The sequence below is a fragment of the Coenobita brevimanus genome, chromosome 59 (genome assembly GCF_032717465.1).
Source record: "Coenobita brevimanus isolate Jiangsu-jjx chromosome 59, ASM3271746v2, whole genome shotgun sequence".
NCBI lineage: Eukaryota > Metazoa > Arthropoda > Malacostraca > Decapoda > Coenobitidae > Coenobita > Coenobita brevimanus.
The window spans coordinates 19687472-19700680 of record NC_137012.1 but is presented as its reverse complement, the minus strand read 5'-3'; positions in this window follow the sequence as shown (position 1 = coordinate 19700680).

Below are 13209 nucleotides of genomic sequence, written 5' to 3'. Positions count from 1 at the left end.
TTCAATTTTTGTCAAGATCAACTTTTCATAGACTGTTATTTACACTTCTGAACTTTTTTTTTGCCCTATCTTCATCATAAGGTGGACAAAAGGTCAGGACAATGTTGATGAATTTCCTATTTGTCTCACTTTTTCTTTTTTGGGGGGTTGGGAGGAGGGATAAGAGTCAAGAAAGGGACTTGCAGGGAAACAGGGACAATGTCTCTCCTTTCCTGTGCAGGCAAAAAGACAGAATAGGATATGACAGTAGCAAGCACTAAGGAAAAAAAAAAAGTATAAATGACTTTGTATCTCCTCATAAGTTAAACCAGGTCAGTGCGGCCCTTGGGAGTTGGTACGGAATCCACCACAACAACCCCGGCACAAGACACGAAACAGTGGTAGTGGTAGTGGTGGTGGTGGTTTACGAGGGGAGGGGAAATGAATCTAAGGGTGTAAACTGCATAAAATAGGTGTTTAATACTTCCTGGGTGGCTGCGAGAAATGTGTACCAAGAACTCGCTGACAGAATATGTTTGGGTGTTCGTGTCTTTAAGTCTTGTAAATATAGAAAAAAAAAAATAATCGGTGCAAGTCAATCCCAGTAGTGTAGAATATGTAGACAGTGTCTGAATTAGAACACATACACAACACAGTGATAAGATTATTTTTTGGCATCAACTATAATTACATACCACAAAAGGACATTCACAGATGTTATGTATATTGCCATTGTTTTTTACATTCTTTTTATTACTGGAAGGTACGACGTCTACCTTTACCTACTCCTTAATTCAATGGTTTCCAGCCTTTTCTACTTCTCGGTCCCCTCACTGAATGACACATTCCCTGCGCCCCCCTTCCTCAAATACTGTATTTTACTGGCATAGTTGGCACATGTCAATAAATATCATAGATTCTTAATCTTTGAAATTGTTTATATATTTATGTAATTAGATTTCTTATTCATATCTGAAATATTTTCTCCATATTTAGAAATTACTGAATTCCATCATAATTCATAGTTTTCAAATTTATTACCCTCTTTATCAAGCCTTCGCGACCCCCCCGGCAGCCCTTCGTGCCCCCTTAGGGGGGCGCACCCCACAGGTTGGAAACCACTGCCTTAATTGTACCTGCTTCGATGGAGATGCGAATTATAGTTCTCGATAATACTATACGGTTCAGTGCAACGCAATGATAAACCTCTCGTTTTAATATACGGGTACCGCTTTCAACATATGGAATCCTAATTCTCTGACTTAACCCAATGGCTGTCGCATGTTTTTCTGAGTTAAAATTAATCGTTTGAAGTGAACCAAAACGATGTCCACAGTTTGTAATAAACAACGCTGAGTATTAAACCAGGTAGCCTAATCTTTGACATTTGCTGCTGCGCGTTTTCCTGGGATAAAGAAAATAGCCCGGGGAGTGGTTTAGTGGGTAATTATTGCACTCCAATCGGATTGAGCCGGTGAAGGTTTATATCCAAGGGATGGTTGGAGTTGATTGCTCATGTAATGCCACTCAGGGATGAGTGAGGCTTGTCACTCTCATCTTAAATGTCGAGACCAACTGCCTAAGCCCGGGCTCCTACGCTCCTCATGGGGCAATGTAGGATTAGATGATGATGGATATATATATATATATATATATATATATATATATATATATATATATTTTCAGTAATAAGCTTAGCCTCAACTAAATGAACTGTAACCCTTTCCCCTCAACCTTTCCCCCCAAAATCGTTATAGCATAGAGCAATTTTACTTGAATCGCCTGCTAGTGGATCCAGGCTCCCTATAAGGGCGGCACACCCACTAATGAAAATTATTAATTGCTTTCTGTCGACTTCAGCTTCAGGTTCTGTGGACGCTATTACGAAAGTGATTCATATGTGTCAATAAAAGAATGTTTTATCCTTACCACAGTTTTTTGTGTGGAAAATTTGTTGATGTTTTTAGCGATGTTCTACACAATTGCGAATGGACGTTTTGGAATGGGTATCGCAATCTTAGAAGCAAAATGTTCATATGATTGCAGAAACAATTTGTCTTTAGGCGCTGAATATCGTCTTTCAGATGGAATAAAGTCAGGAAGTGGGCTTCGAAGGGACCGAAGGGAGACACAAAGAACGAAATTGTTTACATCCTCGGTGATAAAACATGTCAGTACAGTGGAATAAACGTAACTCCAGTGAATAAAGTAACTATAAGAAGCAACCACAGAATGGTAATAATTCAGAAAGTACGGTACTTTACCTAGATGACAGAGAGAGAGAGAGAGAGAGAGAGAGAGAGAGAGAGAGAGGCTAATTTGAATATAAATCAGAGAGAGAGAGAGAGAGAGAGAGGCTAATTTGAATATAAATCAGAGAGAGAGAGAGAGAGAGAAGAGAACAGCTTTTGATTTGTTAAATGAAATGAAATGCTATGTATGATGCAGGTATCTACATAGAACAAATGAATAAACATAGAACAGTAAAAACAGCAGCCCTCCAAGTAAACAGTGACTACGAGGAAACTACTGTAGGAAAGAAGAAATATGATTATAAGATCAAGGAGAGCTAAGACATGCAGCTGAATAAAGGAGAGTTATCAACATGAGGAAAGTAAAGGTATCGAAAGTTTATGGTGAGCAGAATTGATAGCAAGGGCAATGGTGGATGTCTTTAAGACCTAAGACAAGAAAAAAATATAATTAGCGATAATATGAACGTTGAAACAGTTCAGTGTAGAAAAATGTTGAACACAGCAATTCCTAGCAATATCAGAAACAAAGAAAGCACTGACAGTAATGGCGAGAGGCACACAGGAGGTGATAACTATCTCATCAGTGATCTTGCTAGAGGATGTTGGTGTTTTCATTATTCCTACTGAGAAAACTGCTCATGAAATACTCAGCAGTGGAAACCCTACTCGGAGCACAGGAAATAAATATTATATTTCTAAGAAAACTGAAGTTACAATCGAACGAAAGAAATGAAATTAAGAAAGGAAATATGATGCCCAATAAGTCATCTACCAGTTGTGTAACACTTTATAAAATCCAAACAAATCAAACTGCTTCTGCAACAGATGAAAACCAGCCAAGAAAACTGGTCGATTTCGTAGTGGTTACTCATTTAAAGACTTTAATCAATTCATTAACCACGTGAATGAGAAAACTTGAAAATATAAGCGACATGTGCGCAAGACATTTATTGATTTTAAGTGAACATACAACTCATTCTCTTCCCTCTCATTGTCCTTCTCTACTTTCACCAACCTTTCCCTCATATACAGTACAATCACCGAGTCCCGACACTCCTCTCTCCCCTTCCCAGCTCCTATCACTGTTCCTCTTACTCTTCTCTTAAATTTTTTTTTCCTCCCTTATGGGCGAATTTTGGGTGGCACAGAAATCTTCGTACTACTTTTCTTCAGAGATTCATTTTGGATTTTACATCAAAGCATTTCTTTGATACCCTCTCTACTATTTTATTATTGCTATACAGTATATATATTCGCTTCTACTAAGCTTAGGAGGTGTTTTTCAAACTGGAGGGCTTGGATTTGATCTTCACTAATTCTCTGAATACGAGATGTTTGCTAACCAGAACAAAATCGTCTGTAAATAGCAGGAACATAAAAGGAAAATACGTCATTAGATTGAAACGGTAAATACCGACAAAGTTTGCATTAACAACATTATACTGGAGTGTTAAGCGTAAAAATAAACTGCCAAGGAAAAGGTTTTACGATATTCCCGAAGCCAATTAAGATACGACCCTTACCCTCACAAGCCTCTCTTCCTTTATCATATCCCTTCCTCTTCCCTACGAATACCCTTTCCTACTCTCAGCATCCTGCTTTCCATTCAGTACATTGTACTGCAGTTGGTTTGTTTTTATCTGATGGAACTTGGCTACTCCCACAATCCACATATTAAGTTCTGCTTGCGTGAAATTTGGCAACCCTTACTGTGATACAGGAAGGAGTCTCCTTTGTTATTAGTAAAACTTTCCCTCCAATCTGACTGCACTTCGTCTTCAGTTTCGCTGGAAAAGTGTTATAGATTTTGGTCACATGAGAACAAGACCGATATAGTGTCAGTACATTTGTTTTTAACTGGACTTCCATTAATCTGTCATTTGTTTGCACTTTATCGTTCACCCCAGGAATATAGGTTCTCCATTTTAAATACCTCCATTTAAGCTCTTCATTTTATTTAGTTTCTGATCATTGCGGGAAGGGTACTTTTTATAAAAAGTATATTATCCCACTTGAAATGCCTCTGTCTCTTTACTCTCCTTCCCCTCCCTTCACTCTCCTTCCTCATCCTCTGTCTTCTTCCCCTTCCTCCCTCATTCTCTTTCCTCTCCTCCTTCCTCCCTCATCCTCTTCTTCTTCCTCCCTCATTCTCTTTCCTCTCCCTCTTCCTCCCTCATCCCCTTCCTCTTCCCCTTGCTCCCTCATTCTCTTTCCTCTCCCCCTTCCTCCCTCTTCCTCTTCCTTCCTCATCCTCTTTCCTTTTCCAATTCCTCCCTCATCCTCTTCCACTTCCCCTTCCTGCTTCATCCTCTTTTCTCCTCCCTTTCCTCCCTCATCCTCTTTCCTCTTCCCCTTCCCCTTCCTCCCTCATCCTCTGTCCTCTTCCCCCTCCTTCTTCCTCTTCCCCTTTTCGCATCCTCTGTTTTAATTCCCCTCCTCCTTCCTCCTCTTTCCCCTTCCCCCTCCCTTTCCTCCTTCCTGGTCTTTCCACTTCCCCTTCCTCCCTCATCCTCATTCCTCTGCCTCTTCCTCCCTCATCCTTTTTCCTTTGCCCCATCCTCCCTCACCCACTTTCCTCTTCACATTCCTCCCTCCTCATCTCTCCCTTTACCCTCCCTCCCTTCTTCCTCCTTTCTCTCCTTTCTGTCCCTTCCTCATCCTCTCTCGTCTTCTGTTTCCTTCCTGTCCCACTCCCATCTCCATTTTGCTCCCTTTTCCTCTCTCTTCTTCCCATTCTTCCCTATCCTCCTTTCTCTTCTTCCTCTTCTTCCTTACTATCCTGTCTCCTCTTCTCTCTCTCTCTCTCTCTCTCTCTCTCTCTCTCTCTCTCTCTCTCTCTCTCTCTCTCTCGCTCTCTCTCTCTCCCATCATGCCATTGCTAAAGCCATTCCTCCCTTGCCTCTGTTTCCAGTGTTTAACACTTTGCATTTAATATTAGCAAATGTAAAGTGATAAACATTGGACATGGAAATGAAAAAGCCAGTTAGCCTACACTATGAACACAATTCAACTAGATAAAGTTAGTCATGAAATAGACCTAGAAATTATAATAACAAATCATCTTAAATCAAGCAAACAATGCGGAGGCTGTTAAGAAGGCCAGTAATCTAACTGAATCCATTGGTAAAGCATTTGAATATAAATAAGACCATATCATCCTCACCTTGTAAAATTCTCTAGCATGCTAACGTTGTGTCCAGTTCTGGTCGCCTTATTGAGAAAATATATATATATATATATATATATATATATATTGTTACATAGCCTATGATTTCATCATCCTTTGTGTAATTTTAACGCGCAGTTGCTGCATGTTTGATCACGAGCGTGTTCTGCCTCAGTCCCCCCCTTCTACCGTTATAGTAGAGTGAGTCGTCCTTTCTGTTGTTCAGTGCGGGATTGTCGACCGTTTGTCCCCATCGCTTCATTTGCGCGTCCCTCTTGCAAGTTGTGTCAGGCTCTGCCGGCCCCTATATATTGAGCTCGGTCTCTGCATCATTGCCACTTGGATCTGCTCCTCATTTTGTTCACATCTCTGTCCTCCCCTGTACAGATATTGTTGTTGTGAGTGCTCGGGAGGTCTCCAACCATCTGGCAGCTGTGTGTAATTTGAGTATAACTGTTATTGCATTTTTTCTTGTACTGTGTAGCATAAGTTTAATTTGTAGGCCTAGTGAAGTTTTTGTAATTCATGTAGGGTTCTTTATGTCAGTCATTTTTGATAATAGTTTGTATCTGTAATTATTTATCTGGCATTCACTGAGTATTATCTGGTATCTCATTTTATCAGGGCTGACTTAGATAAATTTACTCTTGCTAATTTCGTGTTAATAGAGGCTATTGCAGTTAACCATATATTTAACCTGTTTTTGCCATTACATTATCCTTATGAGTCCTGAATGTTTTATTGTTAGTTTGAGCATTAAACTTTGACTTGTAATTTTACCTAACTCTTTGTTTTGAACCTGGAACTTTACGGGACAGTAGTGATTTTTAGTATTCTCACTTAAAGTGTACATTATCTTTCTCTGTTCCGTAACATAAATTTGGCGACCTCATATCAGGATATTCAGGATATTATCATAAGGATATTGCTTGATATTTTGTGACTGTTACTTATTCATGATGGCTACTATTTCTACACTTGATGAAGCCAAAGATTTTTTGTCAAATGTGCAAACAGTGTGTGATATAGAAAACAGAACAAAGAATGAACTTAAGCTTGTTGCTCAACAATTGGGAATTGCAGTTCACTCTCATCATTCTAAAGATCAAATTGTTGGCATGATTAATAAAAGCTTGTTTAATGTAACTCCTCCAAATGAGCAAACGCAGATTGAATTAGCTAAGTTACAGCTAGCCCTGCAGGAGGCTCGTGTGAAGGAAGCTGAATTTCAAGCACGTGCTAAGGAGGCTGATGTTAAGGAGGCAAATGCTCGTATTGAAGAGGCACAGGTACAGGCTCAGGCACAAATTGAACTTGCCAGGATTCAGGCAGACCATGAGTATCGCATGAAACAAGGTGGAACTGGATCATCTTGCTCTGATGATTTTGATGTGGCTAAAAAAGTTAAACTTGTCCCTCCTTTTAATGAATCTGATTTAACAAAGTATTTTCAGTTGTTTGAGAGGGTAGCTACAGGTTTTAATTGGCCTAAGGAGTATTGGCCAGTACTCCTTCAAACTGTTCTCACCGGTAAAGCTCAAGTAACTTATGCATCTTTGCCTCAGGATCAATCTGATAATTATGATGTAGTTAAGAGCTTGATTCTTAAGGCCTATGAGCTTGTTCCTGAAGTTTATAGAGTAAAATTTAGGACAACTTACAAGCAAGATAAGCAATCCCATGTTGAGTATGCAAAAATCAAAGAAGATTTGTTAGAGCAGTGGTTAAATTCTAAGAATGTGGATTCTGATTTTGGTAAATTTAAGCAGATGATTTTGCTGGAGGATTTCAAAAGGTGTATTTATAAAGATGTAAGCCTATATCTTGATGAGAAAAGAATAGATAATTTGTCTGATGCTGCAGTTTTAGCTGATGAGTATGTTCTCACTCACAAGAGATATTTTAGAGGAAAAGGGAAAGCTGAGAGTCAGTACGTTGCCTCTACTCAGAGTACAGGTAACAGGAAAGAGAATAAGGATGATGTTTCTCAGGAAGTAAATACCAGCTTCACCTCTAGATTTCAGAAAAGTAAATGTACTTATTGTAGTAAGCTTGGTCATACTACGGAGAGATGTTTCAGGAGACAGCGTGATGTGAACAAAAAGGAGTCTTTAAATATTCAGTCAATTGGTCTAGTGTCCACTCTTGAGAGTTCCCAGAATTCTTTAACTGAGTTAACTGAACCTGCTTTGAGGGGTAACTTAAATTCTCATGATGGAGCTCCTCTTTTGAGCAGTAACGTGGGTGACACTCTCAAGAGTTCATGTGCTAATTTCCTGTCTGATGGTTTTGTCAGTCCTCTGGACAGTAATGACAGGAAATCAGTTCAAATATATCGTGATACAGGTGCTTGCCAATCCCTTATGCTGACCAGTGTTCTAGGCTCTAATGTTAATTCCTCTGATGAAACTGTAATTTTACAAGGTGTAGGGAATAATTACTTCTCTGTTCCTCTGTGCAGAGTGAATTTAGAGTCTGGTTTTGTTAATGGTTCTGTTATGGTTGGGTTGGTTGAGACACTCCCAATGTCAGGTGTAACTTTCTTACTTGGAAATGATATTGGTGGAAGTCAAGTGTGTCCGGCTCCTCAGTTGTCTAGTGAGCCAGTGGCTGCGTTCCAGGATTGTGATGTCCCTGATGTGTTCCCTGCATGTGCTGTCACTAGGGCTAAGTCTAAAGTTACTGGTGATTTAGAGGATAATGATGATGATGTTATCCTAGCTGACACTTTTCTTGCTAATTTGGACCACTCACCAGATGAGGCAGTACCCCGTAGTGTTGATAATTTGTCTCGTCAAGAGTTGGTTGAGTTGCAGGTTGCTGACCCTGAGTTGAAAGGTCTAGCTAACTCTGCTTACAGTGAAGAAGAGTCAGCCGGTGCTTCTACTTGTTATTATGTAAAGCCAGGAGTACTTATGAGGAAGTGGAGACCCCCAACAGCATCAGCCGACTGTGAATGGGAGGTTGTACATCAAGTTGTCATCCCTCGTGTTTGTAGGCGGGATATCATTCGAGTGGCTCATGATTCCAGTTTGGCGGGACACCTTGGAGTGAGGAAGACTGTGGCACGCATTTTGAGGCACTTCTACTGGCCAGGTGTCTTCAGGGATGTTTCCTGGTATTGTGGGTCTTGTCACACCTGTCGAGTTGTGGGGAAGTGTAATCAGACCGAAAAGGTTGCACCTCTAGTTCCCATTCCTCCTTTTGAGGCGCCTTTCACCCGTGTGTTGGTGGATATTGTGGGCCCTCTTCCTAAGACTTCTTCAGGATTTTCTTATGTGTTGACCATGATTGATATGGCTACTCGTTATCCTGAAGCCATTCCACTTAGAAATATCTCAGCAAAGAACGTAGTTAAGGAAATGCTAGGGTTCTTCACAAAGTTTGGTCTGCCCAAGGAGGTACAGTCAGACCGGGGAAGTAATTTCATGTCAAATGTTTTCAAGCAGTCTCTGAAAGAGTTGGGCATCTCCCAGATCACGTCTTCAGCTTACCATCCCCAGACCCAAGGAGCGTTGGAGAGATACCATCAAACACTCAAATCGATGCTCAAGAAATACTGTTTGGAACATCAGAAAGACTGGGATAAAGGTCTTCCATTCGTTGTGTTTGCCGCAAGAGAATCTCCAAATGAATCACTGGGCTTCTCACCTTTTGAACTACTGTTTGGCCATGAAGTAAGAGGACCCCTTAAGTTACTCAAGGAATGCTGGCTGTCGGAGGAAGATGACGTCAACCTGCTGGAGTGTGTGATGAGGTTCAGGGAACGGCTGTCCACTGCTTTACAGCTGGCGAGAGAGAATTTGGGAGCTGCTCAGGAGAAGAGGAAGACTTGGTATGATAAGAAGTCCAGGTTGCGCCACTTTCAGCCAGGAGATCGGGTTTTGATTCTGCTACCAGTTCATGGGCAACCTCTTCAAGCCAAGTTTAGTGGTCCTTATTTCGTGGAGAAGAAACTCAGTGATGTCAGCTGTGTCATCGCCACACCAGATCGTGGAGAGAGCAAGCAACTGTGTCACATCAGCATGCTGAAGTTATATCACAGGCGGGACGAAGATAATCCGGTCTGCACTGTGGCTGTTCCACCCGAGTCTGCAAGTGAAGCTCTCCCATGCAGTGTGAGCCTGAGTGATGGTTTGGGGAAGAATCCTGAATTCATGAATGATCTCCAGACTAAGCTTTCTCATCTACCTCCCAAGGAAAGGCAGGAGTTTTCGGCATTACTGCAGGAGTACCCGCAAGTGTTCCGTGCCACTCCAGGAAGAACCACTGTGTTGATGCATGATGTCGATGTTGGAGACGCAAAGCCAATTAAATTGCCTCCTTACCGTGTGAACCCAGTGAAAGTTCCTCTCATCCAGAAGGAGCTTGGCTACCTGTTGGACAACAAGATGATTGAGCCCTGTCAGAGCGAGTGGAGTTCTTCTGTCACTCTGGTCCCCAAGCCAGGTGGGTCACAGCGGCTTTGCATTGACTACAGACGTTTTAATCAGATAACTAAAACAGACACTTACCCTCTCCCTCGTGTGGAAGATTGCATAGACAAGATCGGAAAGGCTAGGTACATAAGTAAGTTTGATTTGTTAAAGGGATACTGGCAAGTACCTATGACTGAACGTGCTAGGGAGATCTCATGTTTTGTAACATTAGGAAAGATATTTGCATGTTCCGTAATGCCATGTACAGATTGTTTTAGAGTAATAAGAAATTTCCTTTGTAAATTTCTTTTTTCTTTGTGGGGAGGTGTTACATAGCCTATGATTTCATCATCCTTTGTGTAATTTTAACGAGCAGTTGCTGCATGTTTGATCACGAGCGTGTTCTGCCTCAGTCCCCCCCTTCTACCGTTATAGTAGAGTGAGTCGTCCTTTCTGTTGTTCAGTGCGGGATTGTCGACCGTTTGTCCCCATCGCTTCATTTGCGCGTCCCTCTTGCAAGTTGTGTCAGGCTCTGCCGGCCCCTATATAATGAGCTCGGTCTCTGCATCATTGCCACTTGGATCTGCTCCTCATTTTGTTCACATCTCTGTCCTCCCCTGTACAGATATTGTTGTTGTGAGTGCTCGGGAGGTCTCCAACCATCTGGCAGCTGTGTGTAATTTGAGTATAACTGTTATTGCATTTTTTCTTGTACTGTGTAGCATAAGTTTAATTTGTAGGCCTAGTGAAGTTTTTGTAATTCATGTAGGGTTCTTTATGTCAGTCATTTTTGATAATAGTTTGTATCTGTAATTATTTATCTGGCATTCACTGAGTATTATCTGGTATCTCATTTTATCAGGGCTGACTTAGATAAATTTACTCTTGCTAATTTCGTGTTAATAGAGGCTATTGCAGTTAACCATATATTTAACCTGTTTTTGCCATTACATTATCCTTATGAGTCCTGAATGTTTTATTGTTAGTTTGAGCATTAAACCTTGACTTGTAATTTTACCTAACTCTTTGTTTTGAACCTGGAACTTTACGGGACAGTAGTGATTTTTAGTATTCTCACTTAAAGTGTACATTATCTTTCTCTGTTCCGTAACAATATATATATATAAACTTGAGACAGTGCAACGAAGAGTGACAAATATGATTCCCAGGCTGAGAAAATAAACCATACGAGAAGCTTTAAGAAGTCCAGAATCTCTTTACCCTAACAAAACGCAGATTACGAGAGATGTAATTCAATTATTCAAAATAATCAAAGGACACGATAATAGGACTATCGATAACTGTTTCACAGTTGATCGCTCAAATCATACTACTAGAGATAAAGGGTATAGCATTACCAGAAAACCAATTTCAGTCGCACGAAGCTAAGCATTTCTCCTTTAGTAGAACTGTAAATGTATGGAACAAATCGTCTTCCAATGCACTAAACTGAGATACAGTACTAACCTTTAAAAATCGCTTGGATAAGTATCTGTTTTCTAACCTCCAGCTGCGGTACGTATGTTCACTCGTGAACTGTTGTAGTGTATATAACTTTTTTTTCTCTCTTTTTCTTCTTTTCAGAGCTTGGATGACAACCGCAAAAGGGCATCGATTAATATTTTTCACTTAATGTTACTTTCCTTTTCAGGTAAGTAGTGTAAAATAAGATTTCCTTTCCCTCTTTCCGATGAAATTTCCATGACTTCTTTTCTGTGTCCAATGTCGGGACTTCCCACTATTTCCTGCCAGCTTCAGCTGAAGGGTTTTGTGGGGTGGGGGGAACATTCCTCCATTTCTATGCTTGTCTTTAACTGGCAGAATAGTTTTGTTACTGTACTCGTAGCCTTCTTTATACGGAACACCCACTAAAGAACTAACGGATCTGTTGCTGTTTGCTTTCCTTTGTATTCCATTGTACTTTACCCCTTCCTTCCTGTTCCTCGCTTCTCTCTCCTATCATCCTAACACTTTCTCTCCCCTTTCCTTCCTATCTTTCACCATTCTCTTCCGTTCCTCCCTACATTCCTCTCTTTTCTTCCTCTTCTTCCTAACATCCTTTTTCGTCCTCTTCCTCCCTGTTTCTATACATCTTCCTCGCTTCTTTCTATACAGCCATACAAAATATTTTAACATCCTTATTCTTATCTTCATGCTCATACTGCTAATGGTTAAAATCTTTACTTTTCCAAAAGTTGTTTTTGCTTTTGCATTTCTTCTCTTTATTTCTCTTTCACAACCGCCATCATCTGATATTAGACTCCTTAAGAATTTATAACTTTCTCCTTGCTTTATTTGTTTCCTTCAGTATTCTTTAACTGAGTTAACTCATCCTCCTCTTGGCATTTATCTTCAAGCTCTTCTCTCGCATGGAGCTCCTCTTTTGCGAAGCTAACGTTTGTGACAATCTCAAGAGTTCAACTAATTTCCTGTCTGATGGTTTTGTCCGCCAACAAAACCGTGTCATTTGTGTAACGGATATTATACACATTTCTTCCTCCAATGCTTAGTCCTGCCACATCCTCCAGGTCATCCTAATTTCTGAATTAATTCCTCTGATGAAACTGTAATCTTACAAGGTGTAGGGAATAATTACTTCTCTGTCCCTCTGTGCAGAGTGAATTTAGAGTCTGGTTTTGTTAATGGTTCCGTTATGGTTGGGTTGGTTGAGACACTCCCAATGTCAGGTGTAACTTTCTTACTTGGAAATGATATTGGTGGAAGTCAAGTGTGTCCAGCTCCTCAGTTGTCTAGTGAGCCAGTGGCTGCGTCCCAGGATTGTGATGTCCCTGATGTGTTCCCTGCATGTGCTGTCACTAGGGCTAAGTCTAAAGTTACTGGTGATTTAGAGGATAATGATGATGATGATGTTATCTAGCTGACACTTTTCTTGCTAATTTGGACCGCTCACCAGATGAGGCAGTACCCCGTAGTGTTGATAATTTGTCTCGTCAAGAGTTGGTTGAGTTGCAGGTTGCTGACCCTGAGTTGAAAGGTCTAGCTAACTCTGCTTACAGTGAAGAAGAGTCAGCCGGTGCTTCTACTTGTTATTATGTAAAGTCAGGAGTACTTATGAGGAAGTGGGAATTGGTTACGGGACATGTCAGAGGATTCTCACTGAAGATTTCGGCATGGGCTCCATAACAGCTAAATTTGTCCCCAGGCTGTAATGGTTGACTAAATGCAGCAACGCGTTAATGTCTGCACTAAGCTTCTTGGACTTGCCTGAGAAGATGAAACCTTCTTGTCCAGGCCCTCATTGACTTCTTTCTGCTCCCCCAAATCAGGATCAAGCTAAAAGAGCGTCGTTTTGATAACACTGAAAACATCAGAAAGGAATAGACGGCAGTGCTTAACACCCTCGTCGAGAAGGGCTTATATGAAGCATTCC